The 10,659-nt window shown below is 38.6% G+C and overlaps 1 pseudogene; it reads left to right on the top strand.

The window, feature by feature from the left end:
• The first annotated feature begins 458 nt into the window (after positions 1–458).
• Positions 459–1,210, top strand: LOC149176449 (pyrophosphate-energized vacuolar membrane proton pump 1 pseudogene; annotated as a pseudogene).
• The last annotated feature ends 9,449 nt before the right edge of the window (positions 1,211–10,659 follow it).

Raw genomic sequence — 10,659 nt, 5'->3', positions numbered from 1 at the left:
GGTTAAGAGAATCGGTGGCCAGTCAACTGAACACCCTCATCTAGTTCAACAACGCTTGGTGGGTGGATGAGACACATGCGCTCAGCCATCTCAAGAAGGAAATTGAAAACGGGCAGTGGTGAACAGTTAAACTTCAGCGTGCTTGATGGTAAGTGATTACAGGCAGAGGACTACAGTTCATAGTTAAACACTGCAGTGGAGATAACCGTTTGCATGGCCAACACATGTCTCTGCCACCTCACTCCAAAAATCACGCAGAAATCTGAGCGCTCAGCTGTTGGTCAACTTGCACTTGCAACGTGATTCACTCAAAGTGTATTCAAATTCAGGTATTGCTTCCCTTTTTGCAAAGTTACGTACTCTGAAATGCGAGCTCATGCTGTGGAACTATTGTTTGTCTTGTCTCAAGATGGAGATAAACGAAAAATAGCAGAACATCTTGAAGGAAAATATATGAAATGGTTAGCAAAACTTATTTCAACATCTTCAAATTTGGTCTTGGCGGTTCTTCCATGGCTCGGTTTGGCAGCGTAGGTGGTGGTATTTGCACCAAAGCAGCAGATGTAGGTGCTGATCTTGTTGGCAAGGTCGAGAGGAACATTCCTGAAGACGATCCACGCAACCCAGCTGTCATTGCTGATAATGTTGGTGACAATGTTGGAGATATCGCTGGTATGGGATCAGATCTATTTGGGTCCTATGCTGAATCTTCCTGTGCAGCTCTGGTTGTTGCATCCATATCATCATTTGGAAACTCTCATGATTTTTACTGCCATGTGTTATCCCTTGCTTATTAGTTCAATGGGTATCATTGCTTGCTTAATCACAACTCTGTTTGCAACTAACATATTTGAGATCAAGGCTGTGAAGGAAATTGAGCCTACATTGAAAAAGCAACGTATTATCTCCATAGTAGTGATGACTATTGGCATTGCTACTGTAAGCCTAGTTGCATTGCCTTCATCCTTCACTATCTTCAATTTTGGTGCCCAGAAGGTTGTAAAGAACTGGGAGCTTTTCTTCTGTGGTGTTATTGGTTTGTGGTCTGGCCTTGTTATTGGTTTTGTCACTGAATACTGCACTAGTAATGCTTACAGCCCTGTCCAAGATGTTGCCGATTCATGCACGACTGGAAGCAGCAACTAATGTTATATTTGGGTTGGCTGTGGGATACAAATCTGTATTATTCCCATATTTTCTATTGCAGTAAGCATTTTATGAAGCAAATAAAGCTGCCGCAGCCCAGATGAAAGGAGAATCGTCCACAACCAAGCAGGATATAATGGTGCTGTCTGTTTCTACAGGAAGACAGAAAAAGCCACTACAGGACTTTCCTGTAGAAGCCAGCAAACAGTTTCTACAGGAAAGTTTGAAAAAAGGGCAACAAAGGAGAAATCGGCCGAAATTTTAGCTAAGGAGGTAGCACCTGTGTTGGCCACCCCAAGCACATCCATCCCCTCTATGAACACTCATTTCTTTCAAGGTTCGAGCACAATTTAGTCACGGTTCAACCTTCTACAGGAAGCTACAGGACTTTCCTGTAGAAGCCTTTTGGCAGGCCAGAATCAATTTTGGAGAGGGATTTGAAGCTTGAAGCCTGTTGAGGAGGCATGCAACCACTCTTTTCTTCCATCCTCCACTGGTTTCATCTCCTTTCACCACCATTTCCGCCATCAGATTGAATATACTTGCACAATCATACCCAAGCTGAGAATTCTTTAGGGAAAGGAGCAAGTAGTGGGAAGAAGCAAGGAAGCATAGTTTCATGACAGAGAAGAGGACATCACTTCAGAAGCTTGGCATGACAAGGAAGCCATCAGGGCCATCAAAGACAAGGGGAGAGATTTGGTTGCTCAGAGGATGAGCAACACTTTCAGTAGGGGGGTGATGATGAGCCCCAAAAATGTACAATTATTTGGGCTCATTCAATCTCCTAATTTGGCTTAGTCCACCATTCTCATTTGTTTATTGCATGTTTTTGATTATTTTTATGTTAATAGAGTGAATTTGGTTAGTCATTATGCCAACAAGTCTAATGGGTGCTTTGTGTAGCCTTGTTGGTCAACTTGGAGACAAAATTGAAGGTCTTAATGAGCACTTGGCAGCCAAATTCGTGGGAGAACAAGCTAGAGGATTTGTAGGAAGGTGTCCCCCTCATTTATGGACCCTTACCTCGAATTCTCCACCATCAGCTCGGAGTTCAAAGGCCACCAAATTAATGAGCACAAGGGCAGCCAAGCAAGTCAAGTTGGACTGCTGTTAACTCCAAGTCTTGGGCAGCCAAGTCCCTAACTTTTAGGAGGACTATTGGGTCCTCAAATTGTATAAATAAGAAGGCTTGGGGCCTCATTTTGGTTAGCTAGTTAGTATTCATTTTTGTTAGCTAGTTGGTAGTCATTCTTGTAGCTAGTTAGTCATTTTGTTTTAGCCATTAGTTAGCTAGCTTGTAGTTCGATTTTTAGGCCATGGATTAGCTTTGCTTTCAGCTCATTCTCAAGCTCTCCTTATGGACAGTTTTGATGTACTTTCCATTTCTTGATTAATAAAGATGGAGCCAGCTTTGCACCAGCTCTAAATCGTTCTTGGGAGGCTGTAGTTCTTGGGGTTGGGCCCATCTCAAGCGCCCAATACCTCCCTTGTTTATCTTTATGTGTTTGCTGCATTCTCATAAATAAAATCTGCTCTTTAGATCTTGCTTTGTTATGGTAGTTGGTTTTGATGGGTAACGTAGCTTTTTATGCTTAGAATTGATTGGTAGGAGTTTGTTATGCATTTAGATCTTTTGGAATGCTCTTTCTCACGTGAAGTACATGGTTCTCTTTCCAAACAAAGCTGCTGTTCATTTATTTCATTGACAATTAGATTAAGTTAGCTAGGACTTGGTTTGTTTGCAAGAATTCATTGATTCGTTTAAATGAGCATTGTGCAGGGCATCTCTATCATCTTCATCACCTCCTCAAGTTCTATTTAACCTCTGTCTCACTCATTTACCCTCCAACTCTCTCATTTCCCACATAGCTCCATCTCCTCCAACTTTCGTTGGTTCCCTCCTTCCAATCATCAAACCATTGCATACACTCACTTCCCATCCTATTCTTCCACTTCTACAGCCATCACCAGCCTCATTCCTACCTTACACATCTCCCTCTACCATTCCATTACCCCGCCATCACTCCAAACACTCACGGTAGGTCATCCTGTAGCCATTTGTAAACATCCTGTAGAAAACAGAGTATCCTGTAGGATCCTCCACAGCCATCCTGTAGGAGGCCACTCTCTTGGTTGCTGAGCATCTGAATGCGAGGAACCTCTGTGGATGGATGCTAAGGATCCCTAGGAACCTCTCCTAGCCTCCCCAACCTGTCCCACGCTTTCCTTCCTTCTCCATCCCATCTGCACAACCAAACCCTAGTTAGCACAAGATCACAATCATTCCACACACTTAAAGGAAAAATACAAAAACATAACTTTCATGATGCAAGTAGTTTAGATCCATGCATTTTCATTTATTAGAGGTAATGACAGCATTGGTAGAAGTTGCATTTACATTCCTTGCATTGTAGAGGTCAGACTAGTTAAACTAGGGTTTCCTAGGTTTACATGCTTTGATTTGCTTTCAGTGCATTTTTGTCAAGTAAAGTAGCTTTCCTTTTGAGAATAGCTTTCGTCCATCAATTAGCAAGCTTCTTCTGAGAGCCTATAGAAGTTGGCTTGAGCCCTAGCGGACTTGTGCCAGCTGACCAAGTGACAGCTGCGACAAGAGCTAGTACTTGTGCATATAGCACCGCCGCTTCCAAGTTTGTACGAACTACCGGGTTGATAAAATTAAGAGACATGAAGCCCCAGGAGTTGTAGCATTATTGCTACAATACTGGAGCTCACCACCTTCCATTTAAATAATCATTGCTTGTTGGTCTTCCTGCCTATTATCGAATGCAACGTATATCCTAGGGATGCTTTGGGCCACATAATTCACGATTGTTTCCTCTTGTATGCTATATAACTTATTTCCAGTCTTCTGCAATCAAGAAAAAATTCTTCGCAGATGGTTATCTCCATATTCCCAACATTATATGCTCCCTTTCTCAAATCCTTTACCCTTTTCATTTACTAATTTTTGAGGTGCATTTATGTTGATTGTGGAATTTTGTTTATGTTCACTTTTGGTGAGGTTATTAAAATTTCCACCCTTTCCCCCTTGCTTATATCCTGAGGTTATTTGTCCTCGTCCATTACCTTTCTTCTTCCAGACGGTCCAAACCTCAGTCTTATGCTTAGACTATTCATAGCAATTCTTGATCTTTTGAATAACCTCCTCCAAAATCTTAGGTTCATCAAATTATATTTTGTCTCGATATGCTTATGGTAACCCATTGGCATACCTATGGATCTTAGTCTTTTTATCCTTGATGTAAGGTACATACCTTAATAGTTCCAAGAATTTGTTGGTATACTCCTCAGGTGTCATCTTCCCTATTTTGTGTTCATAGAATTCCTTGGCTTCGTTGTCATAATATTTCTCAGATAGGTACTTTGATCAGAATTACTTTTGAAACTTCCTCCATGTTAGCTCTTCTCTCTGATGCCTTTGATGTTCTTGAAATCCTCCCACCATATATCAACTTTTCCCTTTAAGCTGAACACAACCACCCTGGCCTTCATGTTCTCAAAATAATCATGCAATCTAAAGTACTTCTTTATTCCCAAGAGTTAAGCCTCTGCATCTTTTGCATTATTTACTTCACCATCATAGGTAAGGGGTTTTTCTTTCTTGAATTCTTATTGCACGAGAATCGTCCTGTTGTTCCTTTGATGATAATTTCTCTTATCTACACAGTCTGATGATATGTCAGAGCTGCTTGATTCTCTTTTCAGTGTGCTAAGCAGAATTGTTCCTCCTACATATATATTCTTCTTTCTTGATTGATTTCCTTCTACCTTCTTGCTACCCAACTCATTATTTTGGATCTCCAGTGAACTATCCTTAGGCCTATACTTATCTTGAGGGACGGTACCAATCTCCTGTTGTCTTTGTCTTTACAAGGCTGACAAACTCTGCGATAACATGGCATTCACTTCTGCTTGCTCTCTAACAATATTTTCGTTATCTTCCTTGCAACTTATTATCTTAGCTCTTAGGCTTCTAAGAGTGTCCATTAATTCAAGAATGTCCTATTCTTTCATCTTCCCAACTGAATCTTCTTCATGGCCTTGTTGGGTTTTGTTTACATCGTAGCTTCTCATTGTTTCTCTTTCTTACTATATCTTGATGCATGTCAATCTTCTTTTACACACAAATAGATGTTAGCTAATCAGAAAGGAAAGGAAAAAATAACATAGATTCTCATTACCTTGGTCTATATAGATCTAAAACACCAAAATTTTAGTTAGCACATAAATAATATTCCATCAATAGTTCCATAAAACCATACATTTCAACAACTTGCGTTTTCAACACCATCACACATCTGTCAATATAAAGGAAATCTAACAGATCAAGCATATCAAGCATTCATCTAGAGTATGCATGTGAGCCTTTTTAGGTCCAATGCTTGAACCTAGAGCTCTAATACCACTTTGTAACATGCCCCCTACTATCTGTAGCTCCAACAAAGGTATAATGAGGGATGTTACTAGGCTGACTCGACCTCCAAGATTCTAGTTATGGAAATGGGGTCTAAATCTTTTGATCTTTTTCAAACTCTTCAAAAATTAAAGTGGACAACACAAATGTGATTGTCTCATCGAGACTTTTCCAACGGTATAAATTTCATCTCGATCCTAATTAGTAAATTAGGTTTATTTGCCAAGGTCATCTGACGATGCAAAATCTGGAAGGAGATCAACGACTTTTAAGCCACATTACTCTTGCCTTTGGTCATAGCGCTCGATTACATGAGAATACAAGGTTCAAGGCCTAATTTCCTTCAAGGCATAGGGTTTTCAACTCCTGTGCGTTTAACAAAATCAAAGTTTCTATAAGTATATATGATTGATCCTTTGTGTGAGGCCTCAATAGCCACAACATATGTGAATATGTTGGTGGCCCAACTAGCTATCCCTCCTGAGCTTTTATTGAGATTCAACCTGACCCTTACCCCTTGCATGCAAGGGTCTACATAGGTGTGTAGGTGCATATATGTATATATGCCCTACACTATCCCTTTTGAGATTTTACCCAATTGAAAATAGGGCTATCCCTCTCGAGCTTGCAGATTTTAAAATAAAGCATGATGGACAAATTACTTTTAATATAGTCATTCCATTTCTTTTAACAAAGATTGTCTTTCTTTCCATACGCATATATTTAGACTAATCTGCAGGCTCAAAATAAACACAGGAATAAACCCATCCCTTATAAAAAATACTTTGGGAATCAACCTCTCTTTTCCACACAAGAAAAAGGGCATTCCATGTTATAGATCTAAGAAAATTATTAGCATATCAAACACATACATGACACCTGCATGTACTATAATAAAAATTGAGGCATTTTTCTTACAGATGCATGACATAAATTTATATAAATACATAAGACATGCAAAATATTTTAGCCAAAAAACTTCATGCACCAACATCCTACAACCATGTAACATTTCTCAAAGCCACACATTGAATTCCACAAGGAAAATCATTAATTTCACAGTTATCAGCTAATTGCACTTAATTATAAGAAGGTAAATGGCCAAACTGAAGAAGGGACTTCGATTTTCCACCCAACCTTAGACCAACTATAGTTGGAATTACTTGTAGTGGTCACCCTTGAGTTAGATCCATGATGTAAGGGGAATTTATTTTCAGTAGATTTAGCAGGAAACCATATTTGGTCCATAGATGATAGGAAATACATATGACAATGGGCGGTTTATCAACTGCGTCAAGCACTCTAAGAGTGGTTTGTCGGCCCATAACAAGCACCCTGGGTGGTTTATTAGCTCTCTCTTAGTAACCACCCATCTACATGTGGTTTTTTAGCTCAACCCTAGCTAGCACCCTGAGTGGTTTCTCAGTGAATCCTTGGAAAACACTCATTCCCATTTCCTCTTAATCCTCCTGCACTCCTAGTTACAATTTCCTCTTACAAGGAATCCCATTCCCTCAACTCATAGCTCTTTCTAGCTTTCCTCATGAGCTTCACCAAGAAGATGTCCAACCCCCACATTGTTGTGCATTTGCCTTTTTATTATTTTCTTAGGGTACCTCTTCATGTTCCTCTTAGACTCTTCCTCTTCTTTTTCTCTAATAATTGCACCATAAAATTAATAAATGGTGCCAGCCAACCCCACATGGGTACACCTTTCCTCTTCTCTCTTAGATCATGGATTTACAGTCCCACACTTTAGGACATTACATAAAAATATACTCATTTATAATTTAGAGTATTTTTTACATTACCAAAAATCAGGGGAGAATGTACTAGTGGTGTCACACTTTTATGACATTTATTAAATTTATACTTTACCACATCTCAATGATTATGCAAATGAATTTTCCTCTCATATCAAGTTTATTTTAATTTCTAAGACCATTGTTTATGTTTCAACTTATAAATCTTTAAATGATTAATACTATATATTTAGAGGGGCCTTAATGCTATCTATGATTTAGCATAATATTTTAGGTGAAGACCTCTATCACCTAAGTTAATTTTGCATGTTTATGATGCAATACATCTTTCATTGCCTCACCATCATAATAAACATGAGCTACACCACTTCATTCATCACTTAGGAACTTCAAATGCTTAAGAACATTGGATTTTCCTTTTTCTTTATTGAACATTACTGAAAATCAAATATTTAAGCATTAATAGAGAAAGTTCACCCATTGGTTATGTATGTGGTTGATGTAGCAACAAAATTAACTGCGAGAGAAGTAGTTTAGGATGCATAAGTAGGGTTTGCACTAGGTCTTTCATCACTATGCTTATTAGCATCGGGACTAATAGGATTTGCACCAACACTAAGCTTTGCATACCATGTGGTCAAAAGATGAAAAAATAAGGTGCTAATGTTTCTCGCTCACACACATGCATGAGGCATTACATTTATTTTAACTTTTCTCCTTCAACTTTTTTCTAGATCTCCCCACATTTCCCCATATCAGATAAGATGGTGTTGATGGATAAGGGTTATAACCCTACTTTCAAATATAGGGTTATAACATTTTGGCCAAGAAGAAATGGCATGCCTACATGTTGTCTTAGTACCAACTCCAAGAGAAGTTTATTCAATAGAATAAGCACATTCTTTTACAAGTAAGCACTCCAAATAACTTTGAAACATTGAATTGATTGAGTGAGCATTCTACACTTGGGAATCGAGTTGGGAATTCAAGCTACCTTAAATCACAAGTTTCCATGAATGTGATCATGAAACACACTTGTTGGGAAGGCTCCCTTGTGTGCATGTTCCTTGGACATGTACATTTAGGAACATGAGTTGGACAAGCAAACCCAAAGGTAACTCATTCACCATTACTTGTAGAAACTGGTCAGATGACTTGGACTTGTGCACAAGCCAACTTCTAGATGGAAATGTTGGAGGTGCGAATGACCTCAACAATGGGGCAAGGCAAGGGACTTGACACACTATGTGGATCGATGGGCATGAATAGATGAGTCGACTTGGTCCATCTCATTTGACATGGCCCTTTCCAATTTAGGCAAAGACACATACACGTATATGATGAGACTTGGATGAGTTGAGATTGGAGGCAACCAAGCAAGAAAGGCAAGACCAATAAGAACACAACAAAGTGGTCTATAGTTGTTTTCTCAGGGTTGTGGCACCACAAATTGTTGAGTTAGCTAAGTAACTAAACTTTTGAACATAATTTGCATGAGGCATGCCTATAGTTGAGACATGAGATTTGTTTGTGTAGAGAAGGGTGAATTTTGGAAGGCAACTCACCTAGTCTTATTTTTGCATTATAATGAGTTGCAAATTGTGGCCAAGCTCCCCTCTTGTATTATAACTTATATCATTGTAACATTCTTTGTATAATTGAATAAAGTGTGTTAGGAACCACCTTGGTGCTACCAAATCATATATGAGTCACATCATTCTCTTCTTTATTGAATTTCTTCTTCTCATAATTATGTTAAATTCCCTAAGTTTCAATTGACTAAGTGTGGGGTTCAACCATGGTTGGATGTGCACCTTATTGGTTTAAATGGGTTGGCTAAGTTGAGTAGGATTTGGCATGATTGTAGCAAGGAAACGTTATAGGTAGACCTTGAACAAAGAGGCATAGTCTGGTTGGAGTAGAGACAGTTGGGTAAAGCCTCCATGTCTAAAACAACATAGAGTTGCATGACTATAAGTGTTGGAATGACTTGGGTGCACCAAGTTGGATCACAAAATTCTGGTCAAACTGTAGATCCATGATAATTGGTATAAGATTAAATTTCATGAAATCTTTGGCTGCTTCGTTAGGCAAGTGAGGAACTTGCAACAGGCAATCGACCTTGGGATAAGTTTCTAGGCACTTGGATGAGTGACTAAGGTTGGGTTGTAGACTTGATGTGTGATGGTTTAGTTGTGCCACTTAGAGACATCTCCATGCCAATTAGTGGCAATATCCTCATTAGTGTCATAAGAGCCTTCTAGACGGGCTTAAAGTGGAAACAAAGGTTTTGGAGCAAGTTGGGTGATAGTGGATTGGATTGATGACCAAGCAGAATGTGACTTGGTGCCTTGGTGAAGTAGGCAATCAAGAAATGGGTGGATGGAATAGTGAAGATGAGTTGGCTTTGGAACATCATGAACTAAACACAATAGGTTGACTCAAGCATTGGGTTTGAGATAGAATTTTTTATGCATCCCAGGAAATGAATTGTTTTAGAGTTGCAACATGGAGGGTATGAATGAAGAGTCTTGGCAAACCAAGATGGGTTCTATGACTAGGAGTTTTGAATGATGGGAATAGAAGGTTTTTCAATCATGCTAGGCTCACTTGGGAAAGCTAGAGAAAATCAATGCACAAGGAGAAACTTAGGTTGGGAAGTTGAACATGTTAGCACACAAAGGAAAAGCTTGGATGATACTAAGATTGGGATCACTTAGGTCAAAGGACACCCAAGATTGCGACAACGTTGCAACAGAAAAACAACTTAAGACAAATAAAAGTAAATTTATTATTAAATATTTTTCTTTGCAAATAAAACCACTTTGTAAAAAATTATCCTTTAAAAAAATATCAAACTAACTTCCATTAAATATTCAAATATAATATATACTTTTAAAACTATATTAAAAATATAAAAATATTTTATAACCGTAATTTATTTTTACTAAACATCAAAATATAATCTATACTTTTAAGAGTACAAAATGTTATTTGATATATAGTTTCTTTCGTGGAAGGTGTATCATATTAATGATACTTCCATTTCATTGAAGCAGTGACCCAAAAAAATCCAGTTCAGTTTGCTCTCATAGTAGTATTATGATATATGCCAAAAGTATGCCAACTCAGTTATGGTTGGATATTCTACTTTCTAAGCCCATAAATTGTAAAAGGTCTAATGCACGGAAGTACCCATCAAATCATATTCAGGCCCAATGACATCTATTCCCACGTTTTAGAATTACAAGTAATTGCGCGTATATTAAATTTCTATTGCCTTACCGGTAACTGTGAAGGCTACTCCTGACA

This window comes from Pinus tabuliformis, chromosome 4_1 (genome assembly GCF_031772625.1).
Source record: "Pinus tabuliformis cultivar Carrire ecotype Pingquan chromosome 4_1, CPIR1, whole genome shotgun sequence".
NCBI lineage: Eukaryota > Viridiplantae > Streptophyta > Pinopsida > Pinales > Pinaceae > Pinus > Pinus tabuliformis.
This window is presented reverse-complemented; position numbering and strand designations above follow the sequence as displayed.